The sequence below is a fragment of the Lissotriton vulgaris genome, chromosome 2_2 (genome assembly GCF_964263255.1).
Source record: "Lissotriton vulgaris chromosome 2_2, aLisVul1.2, whole genome shotgun sequence".
Taxonomy (NCBI): domain Eukaryota; kingdom Metazoa; phylum Chordata; class Amphibia; order Caudata; family Salamandridae; genus Lissotriton; species Lissotriton vulgaris.
Window position 1 is genome coordinate 107,954,462 of NC_141688.1, and position 18,065 is coordinate 107,972,526.

The 18,065-nt window shown below is 39.1% G+C and overlaps 1 protein-coding gene across 4 annotated transcripts in view; it reads left to right on the top strand.

Moving 5' to 3' along the window:
• LOC147729103 (uncharacterized) overlaps positions 1-18,065 on the top strand; it is a 471,563-nt gene that overhangs the window by 443,451 nt on the left and 10,047 nt on the right. The window lies entirely within an intron of this gene.

Sequence of the window (18,065 nt, forward strand, 5' to 3'; positions counted from 1 at the left end):
ATTTAGAGTGTTCAGGGTCAGATATCTGTTCTTGGGTGAAGGGGTATTTTTGGGGTTGAGGGTCAGTTTTCAGTTTGTGGGTTAAGGGGTTTTTAAAGGTTCAGGGTCAGTTTTCAGTTTGTGGGTCAAGGGGTTTTAAAAAAATTCAGGGTCAGTTTTCTGTTCTTGGGTGAAGGGGTATTGTTTGGGTTGAGGGTCAGTTTTCAGTTTGTGGGTTAAGGGGTGTTTTTTAAGAATCAGGGTCAGTTTTCAGTTCAGGGGTAAAGGTGTATTTTTTTGGGTCAGGGTCAGTTTTTAGTTTGTGGCTAAAGGGGTATTTATAGGGTTCAGGGTCAGTTTTCAGTTTGTGGGTAAAGGGGTATTTATAGGGTTCAGGGTCAGTTTTCAGGTGTTGGGTAAAGGGGTATTTTTTGTGTTGAGGGTCAGTTTTCAGTTTGTGGGTAAAGGGGTATTTGTAGGGTTCAGGGTCAGTTTTCAGTTTGTGGGTAAAGGGGTATTTGTAGGGTTCAGGGTCAGTTTTCAGTTTGTGGGTAAAGGAGTTTTTTAAAGGTTCTGGGTCAGTTTTCAGTTCTTGGGTAAAGGTGTATTTTTTGGGATCAGGGTCAGTTTTCAGTTTGTGGGTAAAGGGGTATTTATTGGGTTGAGGGTCAGTTTTCAGTTTGTGGGTAAAGGGGTATTTGTAGGGTTCAGGGTCAGTTTTCAGTTTGTGGGTAAAGGGGTTTTTTAAAGGTTCAGGGTCAGTTTTCAGTTCTTGGGTAAAGGTGTATTTTTTGGGATCAGGGTCAGTTTTCAGTTTGTGGGTAAAGGGGTGTTTTTGGAGTTCTGGGTCAGTTTTCAGTTCTTGGGTAAAGGGGTATTTTTTGGGTTGAGGGTCAGTTTTCAGTTTGTGGGTAAAGGGGTATTTGTAGGGTTCAGGGTCAGTTTTCAGTTTGTGGGTAAAGGAGTTTTTTAAAGGTTCAGGGTCAGTTTTCAGTTCTTGGGTAAAGGTGTATTTTTTGGGATCAGGGTCAGTTTTCAGTTTGTAGGTAAAGGGGTATTTTTGGGGCTCTGGGTCAGTTTTCTGTTCTTGGGTAAAGGGGTATTTTTGGGGTTGAGGGTCAGTTTTCAGTTTCTGGGTAAAGGGGTATTTGTAGGGTTCAGGGTCAGTTTTAAGTTTGTGGATAAAGGGGTATTTGTAGGGTTCAGGGTCAGTTTTGGGCTTTGGGGTGAAGGGGTATTTTTAGTGTTCAGGGACAGTTTTGGGTATTTTGGAGTGCAGGTGTATAGTGTAAAATAAAACATTTATACATTAAAGCTATTACAGGAAAATACAAAAAAATATAACTTTACATTATTAAGTTTTACTTTTATCTAAAAAATATATGTATTAGCATCTTTCCAGACAGTAGCTAGAGTGGAGTTGGAATTGTTATTCTTAATTGGTTAGTGTCCAGCACCATCACTGATATTACCTACACTGGAGTTGGATTACTAAATAAACATTGGTCAGTGTGCACCACATTTTATGATATTAGCTTGACTGGAGTAGGAATAGTAAATAATTTTTTGCTAGTGTCCTGCAGCTTGTATGATATTAGCTTGACTGGAGTAGCAATAGGACATATTAAATTGGTCAGTGTGCAGCACATTTGCATACATTTGTTCATTACTGTCTTATAATATTAAAAAATAATGCTACATGGATGTTTTCAAAAAACTTTATTAACCATTTTTGAAATTTTTATTGTGTACTACAATACAATCACAAACAAAAATAACATAACATTATTTTGACTTTTAGTATTCACAGAATAACACATTTACATTTATATACATGTTGTCAATAATAAAAATAAAATTGTTTACAACATTATTTCTGTAAATTTAACATATTCCCATCATTCACTTAGAGTTACAAGTATTTATATTGAAATACATAAAAAAATGTTTTTAAATACTTTTCAAACATTAATATTTAATAATGTTACTATTAAATATTAATATTATTAAATATATATAAAACATTTTTTATTTTAACAAGTAACATGACTATTATTACATTTGTTAGAAGAAATTGAAATACAAAATAAAATATTTGTTGGTATATATTTCAGAAAATGTTGTTTTAAAATTAAACATAGAAATCTATTCGGTTGTAAACTTTATAATTGTATAGGGAAACAATATGTTTAATTATAATATCTGGTATTGCCAAAATGTTATTTAAGCTATTATATACTTTTGTTATAGTTAGAAATTATTATAAACCATTTTGTAATAATTAATAAAAATAATAACAATTTTATTTATTATTATTATTATTATTAATTAATAAACATAAACATTAGATTATTAATTTCAGAAAAACATACATTCACAGATAAAATAAATACTTTTTTTCTGGACATTGTTTATATATTAAATGGTTCAAATTGTTATGTTAATAACAATAAATAAGTTATATTATTTATTATTATTAATTATTACCATAAACATTTATTATGTTTACTTAAAAATAAACACAAAATTATTCATACAAATGTATACAATAACAAAATATTTACATCTTTTATTCAAAGTCTTACATATTTATTTAATATTATTAATATATAATAATTATTATATATTAATTTATATTAAATATATTTATTTTTCTTTAATAAGGTAAATTGTAATGAGTATAGTGTATTAATTTGTAAAATTATACATGTGTATGTATTATATTTTTTTAATATAACATTGTATTGTCTATGATACTTTTACACAAATGGGTTAAGGGGACTACTTTTTTACCGCGTAAGGTTATTGCGCTCCATTCTGGACTGGAGAAGCTCGCGGTTGGGAGTTGCTTCGCGTGGAGAGAGGTAAGGTTATTTTTACCTAGGAATTATAAGTAAGTGGTCATGTTTGAGGGTATAATCAAACTTTGTAGTGTTTTTTGGTGTATGTATTAATTGTTTAAGTAGCGTTTTGGTGAAATGTCTCCGTTATAGATGTGTCGTGATTTTTTTGCTTCAAGTGTTATTGTAAGTGTTCGGAAATGTCTTCTTACATGGTTAATGTTAATTGTAAGTGTATTTACAAATGTTATGGGCTATTTGTGGGTGGATTTCGTTATGTATGTTATTTTACAGGTTCCGGTTCCTCGCATGAAAACTACATGGAAGGAAGCGTGTTTTTTTACGGAGAAACAAATGTTTGACCTATTATGCTTATATTTTGACATTTATCTCCTATTTTTCGTGTTTGCCAGGAGCGGTTTTAACACTTTTTCAACCTTTTTCGGGGTTTTTGGAGGGTTTCGAATCGGATTGATACATTGATATGCGTGACCGTTTTTTAAAAGTTGTGTGTATATCACTTTAAATACTAAAGTGTCCACACTACTGTTTTCGGGATTTCCTGGAGCGTTTTTTTAAGTTTTACACTTTATTTTCGGGTTTTTGAGGGTTTCCCATATTGGAATTGTAAGATATTGGATTGGATTGTATGGATTGCATTTTGCTTGATTACGTCTTTCTCATCTCCAAAAATTGTAAGTATTGAATTTACAATTTTAATTGGGTGGGAAATGTCGATTTTTAATGTCATGTGTATGTGTGATGAAATTATAAACATTGCATATTTGTTACGAAATATTTTTCCAATTTTTGATAACTTTGTCAAACAAATATGTATTATTTTTAATTGATTATATATATTTATGAAATGTAATTTTACTATTATTGTAAGAAGACATTAGTATATTTAGTTGACATTTTTATAGTAGACTTTTAGCTATTATTGACAGGTATTCTAATCCTCTAGTTGTAGGGTATAGTGTGACTTGACTTTGAAGTAGTCGGAACATTTGTTTAGTTTGTTTAGTGAGTTTTGGACCTATTTGTGACACTGATTGTTCCATTCTTAGTTCCTGATAGCTTTGTTCTTTTTTCAAAGCTTCTAGAAGGTTATGTAATGTGGGTTTGCCTCTGTTTGTAGTTGCTTGGAAAGCATTATGCCACCCTTCTACACTGTTGTTTGTTTTAGCTCTTGGTTTAAAGTACTAAGATAGACATTCCACCAAGGGATTTGGAATTTGGGCTAGCGTCGATGTCCAGATCTGTGCAACCTTCCCACCCAAGTGTCTTCGAAATAGTCCAGTAATGGGGTTAGTTTATCCTCATTCCTCTTGTAATATGTGCTGTCAATTAATAAATTGTAATGTTCCGCTACATCTGTTACAGGACGTAGGCCAGGGCTATTAATTTTTTTACTTGATAGGCAAAGGTGCTATCTGTAGAGTATAGTATACTTAAAGTAGATTTTTGGAGATGCCTCCATATGCTCTGATTAAAATGATAATAGCAACCCTGGATTGCTGTGTGGGAAAATGTTCTCAAAATGCTATTAATCATAGCTAATTCGAAATCAATAATTATTTTTTCAGGAAAATAATTATTGATTTCCGTTTTGAGAACATTTAATATTTCTGTGTAAGTGTTTTGCTGTTTGTTGGGTAGCAAACAGTAAATGAAAGGTATGTTAGAATTATGGTATAAACCGTGGATGGAATACAGTTGATAAAAAGGTTTTGGGCATGGTTTAAATGTTCCATCCATCATCCATTGGGGACACTGTTGGATTTTTCTTAAATTACTTGCAGTTGCAAACATAATTATTCTGTTTGTACTGCTTTCATTATCAAAAAGAATACATTTGTCTTTATTGTGTGTGATGGCCATTTCTGGTGAAATAATAATTTCCTCAAAAGTTGTTGGGTTGGGTTGGGTTGTGCTAGTGAGTCGTTTAGTGCGTGCAATTGTGCGTTTCAGGGAGTCAATAGAGGGTAGTTGACCTGAAGCATGGGCTGGGACTTTTACCAGTTCTTCTTTAAGGATTTGTGTTGTTGGTTTATCACTTTGTGTGCTAGCACTTTTAATACTTTCTAAAGCATCTCTAATTTCAATTTCTGTGACATTTGGGGGATGATTGTGTTCCCTAGTAAATAGCACATTAGTTTCCTCAGTAGTAGCCCTCCCATAACATTTGTTGGAGTAATATTTGGTACACTTCCAAAAAACTTTTCTACCACTTTGTCTTTCCTTATTATACACATAACCCATGTAGCATAATAGTAATTTATTTTTCTGTGACATGACAAATTCTGCACCTTCAGTCATTTTGATTTACTTGTTCTAGGAAAGAGTAGAAAGAAACAAAATCAAAACACATATTTTTCCTTTTGTGGTGCTAACATCATTAATGATGTGTTTTATACTTACAGTTAATCAAAGTAGTAGTCACAAAAGCAGAAATGTCTTTTGAAGGATTTTCTTGTATGTATGTCTTTATTTACTGTTGGTATGAAAATATAGAAATGGCACGTTAATGTTTACACATAACAAACGTTTTTCTTACTAAAAAGCAGTTGTCATTTTTGCTTACTTGTACATTTGATGTAAACATTACATATACTTACTTGTTTAAAGAGTAGAGTTCTAGTAATTGGTGGAGTACATCAAGTTAGTACAGGTCTGATCTGTAGAGTAGATAGAAGAAATAAATAAAAATTATTATAATTTTTATATTGAACCATTTGGAAATGGGAAATATTTAAAAGTATACTAACTTCTAAATAAGTCGTTTTCTTTGTTGTAGGCAGAATAGCTGTATGATGTATTCTGAATATCTGTAGAGGAAATATAAAATAGATAACATGTTGTTAAGAACATAGTGTGTGTTATTTTCGGCAGTTTTAGAGAAATGACAAGTATACTTACATTTTTTACAAGGGTATTCTTGTATATTGGTATAGTTTGTGTTGGATGTTTTCATAGGATATGTAGAATAGATGTATGATGTTTTCAGAATATCTGTAGAGGCAATTCAAAATATATAACATGGTGTTAAGAATATAGTTTGCGTTTTATTTGGCCAGTTTTAGACAAATTACAATTATACTTACATTTTTCAGAAGGGTACTCTTGTCTTTTGGTATAGTTGATGTTGGATCTTTCAAATGATCTATAGGGAAGATGTAAAAAGCAAGATATGTTGCTTAGAAATGTGCAATTATAAAATTGGCTGTTTCATAACAAAAACATCTATACTTACATGTGTAATTAGTGTAGTTTTATCCTTTTTGGTGGAGAAATAGGAAAATCTCAGTATATCTGTCAATATAATGTTTAAAAAAAATAAATACTCTTGTAAATTAGTGTTTAAAAACAGCAGTTGGTGTATAACAGAGCATTATTATATACTTACTATCTGATTTTCCACGTGAAGAAATATGACCATGTAATAGGAATTGTTTTGGAGTAGTTTCTATCAGAAATGTAGGAAGAGATGAAAATAAAATAAGTGTAAGAGTTAGGAGATGTAAGGAAAATAGTGCACTTCTAATTTAGATTTCTAAGAAATGCAGTGTTACTTACTTGATTAATTAGCTAGTGAGCTGGATCTTTAAAGATGTTTATTCTGCAACAAAATCTTCAGAGTGTTGGCATCTACTTTCCAGAGAGGTAGCAGCAACAAATGGTAGAATGCATGTATCCCTTTTATAGTATATGTATTATGTGTGCTTTGATTTGATTGGTTGTAGGATGTAAGGAAGCATTGTATAGGCTAGTTTGAATTTTTTTTGGTTAATTGGAGTGTTTGTTGATGTGAGAATGGTGGTATGTGGTGATTCCCGCATTAAAGCAGGTTCGTTTTTAAATGAAATAGATTTTTATGTGAAAATAAGTAATGAAAAAGTTTGTTAAATGCAAAGAATATTTAGAAAATGATAAAATGCATGTAATAGAATGTATAGCAAATGTTGATTAATAGTAATTTTATGTAAGTAACAGGTATTATATGTGAAATGTATTTTGTATAGAGCAATGACTTTTATTGATGATTAAGATGGTATTTTAGAAATGAAAGTGTACAAACATGAACTCGATATTTTTTTTTTTACGATATTTTGGTAGTCTATATTTTTGTAGTCGATATTTTTGTAGTGTTAGGGCTAATTTCATGTCCAACGATATATTTGTAGTCGATATTTATATAAGCGATATTTATGTACTCGATATAGTAAATACTCGATATTTTTTACTCGATATTTTTGTAATTTGTGTAATAAGTATAGAAAGTCGATATTTTTGTCGTCGATAATTTGTCAACAATATTTTAGTAAGTCGATAATGTGACCGTCGATAATATTTCAGTGATCCCCCTCGCACAACCTTATCTATTACCCATCTTACACCTACCCCACGCACAACCTTATCTATTACCCATCTTCCACCTACCCCACGCACAACCTTATCTATTACCCATCTTCCACCTACCCCACGCACAACCTTATCTATTACCCATCTTCCACCTCAAAGGAATGGCCCCACATTGTACAAAATGGAAATGAGGAAACCACGGTGGTTTGTGAAGTGGGAACACCTGTGTTTGAAAGGACTTCTGTAGCATCTGCCCCATTCAGAATGGAGGCCCGGAAGACCACACGGCTGTGCTGGAGACCTTGACCAAGCTTTGACTTGATAAGTCTTGAATGATGGTGCAGAATTTTTCTTTATTCTATATTTTCAAGATAGCGCATCCTACGTGTTTCATCTTACAAAGGGTTCATCAGGGTCAGATATCTGAAACACTGGGAATGCTACAAAACCTTCAAGTAAGAAAAAAGCCATATTAGCATTCTAAAAGTATATGTAATTCGATATTGGTGTTGACTGAGAGATATTTTAGGTCTCATTCAGGGATCGCTGCGTATGTCTCCTAATCAAAGCATGAGTGGCGTACATGCAATTTAATTAATCATAACACTGTTCAGTAGTTTTCAAGTACCCAATTTCATCTAGGAGGTTGTATGTCTGCACTGGGGGAGGCAAGACGTGAATCTGTTGCGCAATATACAACTATACAGAACTGCAAGGGCCCTTGGAATCTGAGGTGCCTTCAGCTGTTCCTCGTGTAAATACTGCCTTAAAGGAACATGTAATGGATTCATTCTGCTTGCTCCTATGGAATTTTAATTTTGAGGTTGAAGAGAGAAGTCCGTGAGACAGAAGAAATTGTTGCCTCTCTTGAAGAATATCCGTGAACCAATTGAAGTTAGACATTTCTTGACGATCTGAAACTAAAGCTTTTGGAATTCTTCTGCTTCTGGGGAAAGTAGACTAGCACCAGAGGAGCCAGATTTAAATACTTCCCATCAAGCTAGCAGTGCTGCCAGAATTTGTGGAAATATGTGGATTTAGATAAAAAAATAACCTACTCCTGTAGTACTGGATCCACATGCCAAAATTGCCTCCTCGAAAAAGATTTAACCTCGGAAGCTTATACTTTGTGTTTTTTCCAGAGCAGAGTTTTTGGAAGGATGTTCGATGATCCAGCAGAACCACTATCTCAATGTATCTACCCTTGCAGCGCTTTAGTTGACGAGAGCCTCTGCCTTACCTCAACAAGAATCTTTGACTTCCAATAAAGCTTCCTAGTGCAAAGACAAACAATTTCAGCAGACTATTCCACCAACTTGGGTCTCATACAAATGTCACTACAACTTCAATCCAGCGCGTTCATTCATGGGTCAGTCAACTACCTGGAGATTCCTTTGTCATTTTGTTACATATTTTTTAATTTCCTGTTAGATAACATTGTATGCCCTTTTACAAAGCTCTCTTATGAGACGTTATTTTCATTATAACTTTTCATTCCAGGAGCTGATTTTCATCATTTTACTGAGGCTTTCCTTTTTATTATTTTGTTGTTTTGACTAATTGTCAATGAACATTTTATTTCTTAACTGTATTGCTGGTTGTCTAGTTGTTGTGTGCCAAACTACAAGGTAAGCTAATGATTCTTCGTAGTGATCGGTTTATATTTGTGGGTGACATTATTTAAGACTCTTGGGAGTTCATTTTAGACTTGGATGAAAGCTGTTGCCTTCTCCTTCGTAGTTTCCTCTCCCTTTACCTACACGTACTTAACACTAGTTTGTGCAGACGTTGTTTTTTTGTAATCCATACCTTAACTACTACACCATAGCATAGTGGTTTCCTTGTATATCCATGGGCTATGCGGCATGCCAAGCAGGCTCCAGGAACACTCTGCCAACAGTTTGTGTTTATTGTTCCATTAGCATTCTTATTGTTTGCCCCTTTTTGTAGGCTGCCTGAGGATTCATCAATATATTTGCATAGTTTGTTATATGTGAGGGTTATTGTTTTTTTCTACGACTATCTAAGCCAGATTTCAGTTACTTCTGGTCTAGTATTGTAGGCAGTATATTATTGTAGTCTGGTGCCCATAAACTCTTTCACAACCAAAAAACAGAACTCAAGTTGCTGAACCCGCGGTTGCCGGTAACTACAAAGCAGAACTCAAGTTGATGAAACAATTTGTGACATTTGTGACATTTGAGAGTAAATGTGGGCGCTCCTGCAGATGAAAACTCTGGCCACCTGGACCTGCTCCAGTACGGCCGCTCCTCCACGCTCCTCCCGTGCCTCAGCTGCGACGATCCCTGGTATCGTAGCAGCGCGCTGAACAGTGAACTGCTGCTATATTTGCATATTAGCGCCTCGCACGCGTAGCGCTTCTGTTGATTGCCTGACTCTTTCAGCGCTTTTGGGATCATTTGGACGCCTCACACGCGTAGCGCCTCTGCTGTCTATCTGCCTCCGTCAGCGCTATTGGGATCATTGTTGTTGTATTTGTGCCATTGACGCTGTATTTGTGTAGCGCTTCAGTTTTGATTGTGCTTGCTGCTCACTCGCTATATCCTTGTTACTGTTACCCCTGTCTGCCTCCCCTCGGACCCTCCATTTTGTTGTTGTTGATCTCCCCAGGCCCGCCCCTCAGCCTCACTACCGCCTCCCTGCTGCCCCTCCCACGCTCCGCCCCCTCCACTGTCCATTTATGTCTGATGGTCCCACGCGCAGCGTCCACGCGCTACGGCCTCGCCGAAGGTGCGCCAAAGGTAAGCCCGTCTACGCCCGTCCGCGCCTGGACCGCGCCCAGTGCCAGACCCCCTGGTCCTCGCATTGCCCAGCCCTCCCGCATTACCTACGATGCCACCACCCTCCTAGCCCTTAACCCCGGCCGCTACCCCAACTGCATCCAAGCCGCTCCTGGACACACCCATGAACCTTTCTCATGCTACTCCTGCAAATTCACCGGCACCGTCAACAACTCCGCTACGATCACACCACAGATTTCCGACCCCAACTACCTACAATGCATCTTGCTCAACACCCGATCGGTCCACAGGCACGCCATTGACCTATGGAATCTACTTGACACCATCTCTCCGGACGTCGCCTTCTTAACAGAAACATGGATGAACGCCTCCTCCGCCCCAGACATCACCATTGCCATCCCAGAAAATTATAAGATCATACGCAAGGACCGTACCGGCCACACAGGAGGAGGAATCGCTATCGTACATAAGAAATCCATCCACATCTCAACTAGCTCTGACGTCAATCTCGCCAACTCTGAACACCTTCACTTCCAGATCCACATCGACCCCAAGACCACACTCAGAGGCACCCTCCTTTACAGGCCACCAGGACCCCGCGCACAATTCAGTGAGGACATCACGGACTTCATCACCCCACACGCGCTGCCCTCCAAAGATTACATCCTTCTGGGAGACCTCAATTTTCACCTTGAAAAGAACAACGACCGCAACTCCACCACCCTTTTGGACAACCTCGCCAACCTCGGACTTAAACAACTGGTCACTTCCCCCACCCACATCGCAGGTCACACTCTCGACCCTATCTTCACCTCCAGCAACCATGTCTCCTTCAGCCACACTACGGCTCTCCTCTGGACTGACCACAGCTGCGTTCACTTTACCTACAACAAGCCCAAACCCAACAACCACCCCCAACCAACTCTGCTAAGAAACTGGAACAAAATCACCATCGACCAGATCTCCTCATCGCTTCTTCTAAACCCCCCAGCCCACTCCTCAAACCCCGACCAAGCCGCCACCAACCTCACCCTATGGTTATCCAACAGCGCAGACATCCTAGCACCACTGAAAAAACGACAAAGCAAACTTGGCAGCAAGAAGGCCTCCTGGTTCAACGATGAACTTAAGAAATCCAAGAAACTCTGCCGCTCCCTTGAGAAGGCCTGGAAAAAAGACCCAACCACCGGCACCAAGGACGCCTTCAAAAACGCCACCCGCATACACCACCAACTGATCCGAAAGGCCAAGAAAACCGCCTTCAAGGACCGACTAGATAACAACGCCCACAACAGCAAGGAACTTTTCAACATCGTCAAGGAATTCACCAATCCCTCGGCCAACTCTAACGACATCACCCCCTCTCAAGCCCTCTGCGACTCCCTAGCTTCATTCTTCCACAACAAAATTGCAGACATCCACAACAGCTTCGACGACCAACCCGGAGACCAACCCACCCAACCATCTGCTGGACCTTCACCCCCCTCGAACATCCTTAATGACTGGAACCCAATCTCCACTGAGGACACCATCCGCCTGATGAACTCCATCCACTCTGGATCCCCCACAGACCCATGCCCTCACCACATCTTCAACAAAGCAGACTCCATCATAGCACCGCACCTCCGAGACGTCATCAACTGCTCCTTCAACTCCGCCACCTTCCCGGAAAGCTGGAAACACGCTGAACTCAGCGCCCTTCTGAAAAAACCCACAGCGGACCCCACCGAACTCAAAAATTACCGCCCCATCTCGCTCCTTCCATTCCCGGCCAAAGTCATCGAGAAAGCTGTCAACAACCAGCTCGCCGCCTTCCTCGAATCCAACAAATCCCTCGACTCCTCACAGTCCGGCTTCCGAGCAAAACACAGCACTGAGACCGCCCTCATCGCAGCAACAGACGACATTCGAACTCTATTGGACAATGGAGACACAGTCGCCCTCATCCTCCTCGACCTCTCTGCAGCTTTCGACACAGTCTGCCATAGCACCCTTCTACAGCGCCTCAGAAACATCGGAATCCAAGGAAAAGCACTAGAATGGATCACCTCGTTCCTCTCCGGAAGAACCCAGAAAGTCCGCCTTCCACCATTCAAGTCAGAGGCCACTGAAGTCATCTGCGGCGTACCACAAGGATCTTCACTCAGCCCCACCCTTTTCAACGTATACATGAGCCCCCTCGCAGCCATCGCCCGCCAACACAACCTCAACATCATCTCCTACGCGGATGACACTCAACTGATCCTATCACTCACCAATGACCCCAGCACCGCCAAAACTAACCTACACGAAGGAATGAAAGAAGTAGCCGAATGGATGAAACAAAGCCGTCTGAAACTGAACTCGGATAAAACAGAAGTCCTCATCTTAGGTACCTCCCCCTCCGCATGGGACGACTCCTGGTGGCCAGAAGCCCTTGGAAAAGCACCCATCCCGACAGACTACGCTCGGAACCTGGGCGTCATCCTGGATTCCTCACTTTCAATAAACAGACCCCGTCTCCTCATCCTGCTTCAACATTCTTCACATGCTCAAAAAAACATTTTGTTGGATCCCCACCGAAACTAGGAAAACGGTCACCCTCTCTGGCTCTGGTCACGAGCCGACTGGACTATGGAAACACCCTCTAAGCCGGTACTACCGCTAAACTCCAGAAAAAACTCCAACGGATCCAAAACGCCTCAGCCAGGCTCATATTAGACATCCCACGTAAAGAACATCTCTCTGGTCACCTGAAAAACCTCCACTGGCTTCCCGTCAACAAGAGGATCACTTTCCGGCTCCTAACCCACGCACACAAAGCACTCTACGAAATCGGACCAGAATGCCTCAACACACGACTTTCCTTCTACACCCCCTCCCGCCAGCTACGATCATCCAACCAAGCCCTTGCCACTGTACCTCGCATCAACAAAACCACCATGGGAGGTAGATCCTTCTCCTACCTGGCAGCTAAAACCTGGAACTCACTTCCCACTTACCTTCGCCTTACCCAGAACCACCTAGCATTCAGAAAGCAACTTAAAACGTGGATATTTGACAAGTAATTCCCCACCCCTCCTCAAGCGCCTTGAGACCCTATGGGTATGTAGTGCGCTATATAAATTCTCTGACTTGACTTGACTTGACTTGACTCCCTGTTGGAGAATAGTATGTTCCACCAATCCAGCAAATGTACCCAGGTTCCTGCTACAGCAAAGACATTTGTGTGCAAAGTGAATTTGCCACATTATTGAGAAAGACTTGATGGATATTTTACTTAAATGTATCTTAACTACTGGTATTTACTCTGGGTATATTCAAATACATTGTTGGTGCTCATAGTTCTGTAGTGTAGTTCCTATATTCCCAATAGGCTCTGCGCATTGGAATAATATATCCTATAGTTTAGACGTAGGACTGAGGTCGACTAGGTCTCTATCGAATGTATTAAACTTAATAGTGAGTGCCAGCTAGCTCAGAGGTCACTAGAAACTTTCTCGAATTCACAAAAAGGGATTAGTTTCTGACAAACGCATAAACATGACAACTTTGTTTCCCAAGAATAAGAATTGTATCTCTAGAGTTGTGGAAACAATAGATAAGTATTTTACTTAGTCAATCGTGCATGCTTCGTTTCTACAGAGTTGCAGAGAAATAGAGAGACAGGTGTTTTCAATAAAAGGATTTATTGAACAGTCTTCTTTCTCATGCAAAACAAATGAACTGCTACAATCGTAATGCAGACTGCAAAGTATAATGTGTACAGCAAGAACAATATTATAAAATAATACTGGGGGAGAAGACAGAATTGGAGCTGTGTCCCCATGATTGAGAAAACGGTCAAATACCTGCTTTCCGGTGCAATATTTTGACAGGAGTAACTGTTAGAAATATCTAATGTAGTTTTATATTTTTTACGCACAATGTTATTCAGTTAGTGCTGCACTGTGTGCATTTTGTACTGCAAAACTTTTGCAACAAGCGTTTAGATGTCTGTAATCCAAAACTAGACGATATGTATTGTCTGGTTTGGATACAGGAAACAAAGGATTGTTCATTGACGAGGTGCATATTTCAACCACCCCTTGGTATTCAAGTTGATCTAATAACTCCCTGACTTGTTTTTTAGCTTCTTGCTTAACTGGGTACTGCCTTTGTGCAGTTGGTGGGATTTCTAACTGGATTTTATGGTGATGGGAATCCTCATCCCATCCTACATGATTTTTATAAAATACTGGAGCCTGGGCTACAGCCCATTTTCTGGCATAGGTGTATTTTAAATGAATTGGAATATGATTGGAGAAGGCTGGCATAATGATGTCTTCGCCATGTGAGCACTCCCTGACAAATTTAGGTCTTTTTTATCTAGAAGAATGTCATAACCCTGTGAGAGTCGCTACCAAAAGAGAGCTCTCACTTTTCTAGTTATGTCCCACTCCATCCGGAGTGTTACTTCATATAACTTGTGGGGTACACTAACCCTGGTATCAGCAGTTTCAACTTGGATGTACTCATTCAAGTCCACTGTCTCCAGATGATCCTTCAAGATCTTGTGAGCTGTGGTTACTACTGCTGCGCTATCCAGCATTGTCTGAGCCCACTACCCGTTCTTGAGTTGTGTCCTCAAGATCCTCGGCATGTCTGATTTTTAGTGCTTCCTTCTTTTTGGCGAATTGGGTTTTCTTATTTTTCTGAACGTGTTGATCGTCTTTAGACTTCACGCGTTCTTAATTTTGTTCTGACCATCCTCTTCTTTCCAATTTCTGTGAGGAAGTCTGAAAGGTATAAGAGGAACGTGTATCAGTATCTTGATATCTATCAGGTTTTCTCAAATTATCCCTGTTCCTGAGGTTATACCTCTTTTCAGAGGGCTCCTTTTGAGGAGACCTTCCTCTGGATTGAGAACGCTTCTGTTTAGAAGTTTGTTTAGTGTTCTCCCACTTCTTTTTAGGAACAGTGAGAGTGTTTTTAGTTAAGACCTTCAGGGCTTTCAGTTAGTTGGGGTTTAACCGGTTTCCCACCCAAACTGTCTCTACCTAGTTCTTCATAGGATTTTTCAATTATTCTGGCCAGTTCATATCGTTGCTCAGTTACATCAAATTCTCTTAATTTTTGGCGGATCGCCACAGATGCTGCCTCACCTTTAATATTAGCTAATATTATTGTTGAGACTGGTTTGAAATCTTTCAGTAGTTTCATACCCAGATTTAAAGCAGGCTCTGGCCCGCAATCATTTTGAATCTGTTTCAGGTCGTCTGGTATTACCGCTATAGACGGAACACCATGTGTTTTTGTGTAGATTGCAGCAAAGACTGTACCCAAAGTGTCACAGTCCTCCAGGTGTGGTGCGATCCCCATTGGTAAACAGATTGTTAGAATCCTGTGTTTCTCATGAGGAGTAATATCGGGAAATACTGAAAGTTTGCAGAGGAAGTTTCAAGGAAACAAAGATAAGGTGCACAATATTTTGGAACACTGTATCCTTCAACGTTGAACAAACCAAAAACTAATACATAGGATTTTCGTCCTACTCAGTTATGGCGGATATTTTATCCTTTTACCCACTCCAAACGTCTATTGGAATATTTTACTGGAATAAGGGGTCTCTGTGAAAAGCACGACTGAGTTACTCTAGTATCTAGCGTTAAATTAGTGCCTTACCAAACGTTGGGCACCATGTAGTGTAGTTCCTATATTCCCAATAGGCTCTGCGCTTTAGAATAATATATCCTACAGTTTAGACGTAGGACTGAGGTCGACTTGGTCTCTATCGAATGTATTAAACTTAATAGTGAGTGCCAGCTAACTCAGAGGTCACTAGAAACGTTCTCGAATTCACAAGAAAGGATTAGTTTCTGGCAACCGCATAAACATGACAACTTTGTTTCCCAAGAATAGGAATTGTATCTCTAGAGTCGTGGAAACAATAGGTAAGTATTTCACTCAGTCAATCGTGCATGCTTCGTTTCTACAGAGTTGCAGAGAAATAGGGAGACAGGCGTTTTCAATAAAAGGATTTATTGAAGAGCCTTCTTTCTTATGCTAAAGAAATGAACTGCTACAATCGTAATGCAGGCTGCAAAGTACAATGCGTACAGCGAGAACAATATTATAAAATAAAACTGTAAGAGCATTGTATGTTTTCTAAGGCATATACAAATACATACATAAATACATAGACTAAAATACTCAACTGGTGCTTCTAAAATACGCCTACCCCAATGTACCTAACCTAAGTCTACGCGGGAGGGAGTAAGTATTGTGTAGCATAGGTTTGGTTTTCTTTGCCAAGAATCTATCCAAGATTTCTTTAGGTTCTAATCAGCTCCATACCTTAGTTTAGAATGAAGGAGGTCTGGTATCTCTGTCTCGGGACTCGATTTCCCAACACCCCGCAAGGGGAGCTTGGAAACACTGGAGCTGGATTCTCAGCGAGAGAAAAGACAGCTTCTCGATCAGTGCATCATCTGGAGGGTCGGCTTCCTTCGGCACTTGCTGTAGCGAGCTGCGTTCGGTAAGTAGATAGTCAAACTGCTCAGAACCACCATATCTTGCTAGAGCAAGTCAAGGCATATTTATACCTAGAAGGTGCCTAGTTTGACGTAAAGTCGGGCATAATAACGTCAGTAAAGAACCCCAAGGGAATAGTAGTTCTTTGTACAAATCAATATTCAAGCAAGGGGAGGTCCCTGACTGCTTAAGCCGATTTTCCAAGAAATCGTTGTTACATTTTGGTACGGGTGGAAGTAGCCATGCCTGTATTTGGACTGCATGGGCTATGTCTAAATAAGGGAATGATTTCTATGCTTATATTAGGGCAATGTGAATTGTACGTATATAAGGGCATGAATCAGGAAAATTCACCCGGATCCTAAAACGCCATAGAACACTTCCATCACAGACAGTGGCCAACCATATGTAAATTAGTCTTGGCTATGCTACATAACTGCCAGTCAAAGTATCCCTTAAATGAGAACATATCCTAGCTCAAATTTTTTAGGGCAATATTAAGTCTTATTTTTGAGGGGCAGCAGTAGTCCTCTTGGCACAGTGAGATATGGAACCAATGCTGGGCACAACAATGACATCATTAATGTGAGTTCCATTCAAAGATGGCCATCATACAGGCATGCAGCCATCTACATAAGCCAACTTTAAATGAATTTGTTTTATTTTAACAAATCTCCTTCAACTTCACTGGGTGCGTGTGAATGGTGGTGACATTTTGAATGGATTTTTTTAAATGCAATCAAAAGCAATTTGAAGATGCCTACCACACCTGCTTTTTTGTGCATACGTGTGGGTGGGCATCTTCCAGTGGTAAGAAAAATCATTTTAAGATGGCTGCCCTTTAATCGTGTGACGGACCGTGAAAAATTAGCAAGTGGGAAGGAGAGCAAGAGGAGGCAGTGCGAGTGGTGGGAAAGCGGGGTTGAAGAGAAGGAGTTGGGAAAGAAGGGGGAGCAGAGAGAAAGGGGGAGGGAAAAGAGCCCTCACGCATTGCTAACAGCAGCAGGGTAAGGAAACATCACCCAATTAAAACACACAATCTAATTGCCAAACCCCACTCTAGGTATATGTAATATATTTGAATGTTTTGGGAAAAATAGCACTCTAATAGACAGATAACACTGTCACAGCCCACACCTAAAAAACTACGAACACACAGAGACCGCCAGCGTAATGCTTGTGAAGATTTTGCTTTATTCGCAAATGCCAAAGCACACCTTGACTATTAAAGGAATATATGTCAATCTGTCATTTTGACAAATTCCAGAACTGAAGAAAGTCAGACTGACGGAAACAAGCTCCTGAAACTTTATTTTAGGCAAAAATGAAAACGTCAAAATACCTTTTTCCACAAATAATGTTTTTGAGGAAATTTAAATTTAGAGAAATAAAAGGAAAGCCTTCCAAAGAAGTAAGACGGGAAAAGATAGTAGGTTTACAGGACAGGAGTAGAGAACAGGGGGAGTAAGGGGTTTAAAAAATATATAAAAATGAATAAATCAGCAGGGTGGGTTTGTAAAAGTCAAAAGTAGTAAAGTGAGAGGGGAGTAAGAGTTTCTTTTTTATACAAAAAGAATAAAATAAAAAGAAGGTAAGACGTTTGGAGAAAATTAAAAAAGGAGTTCAT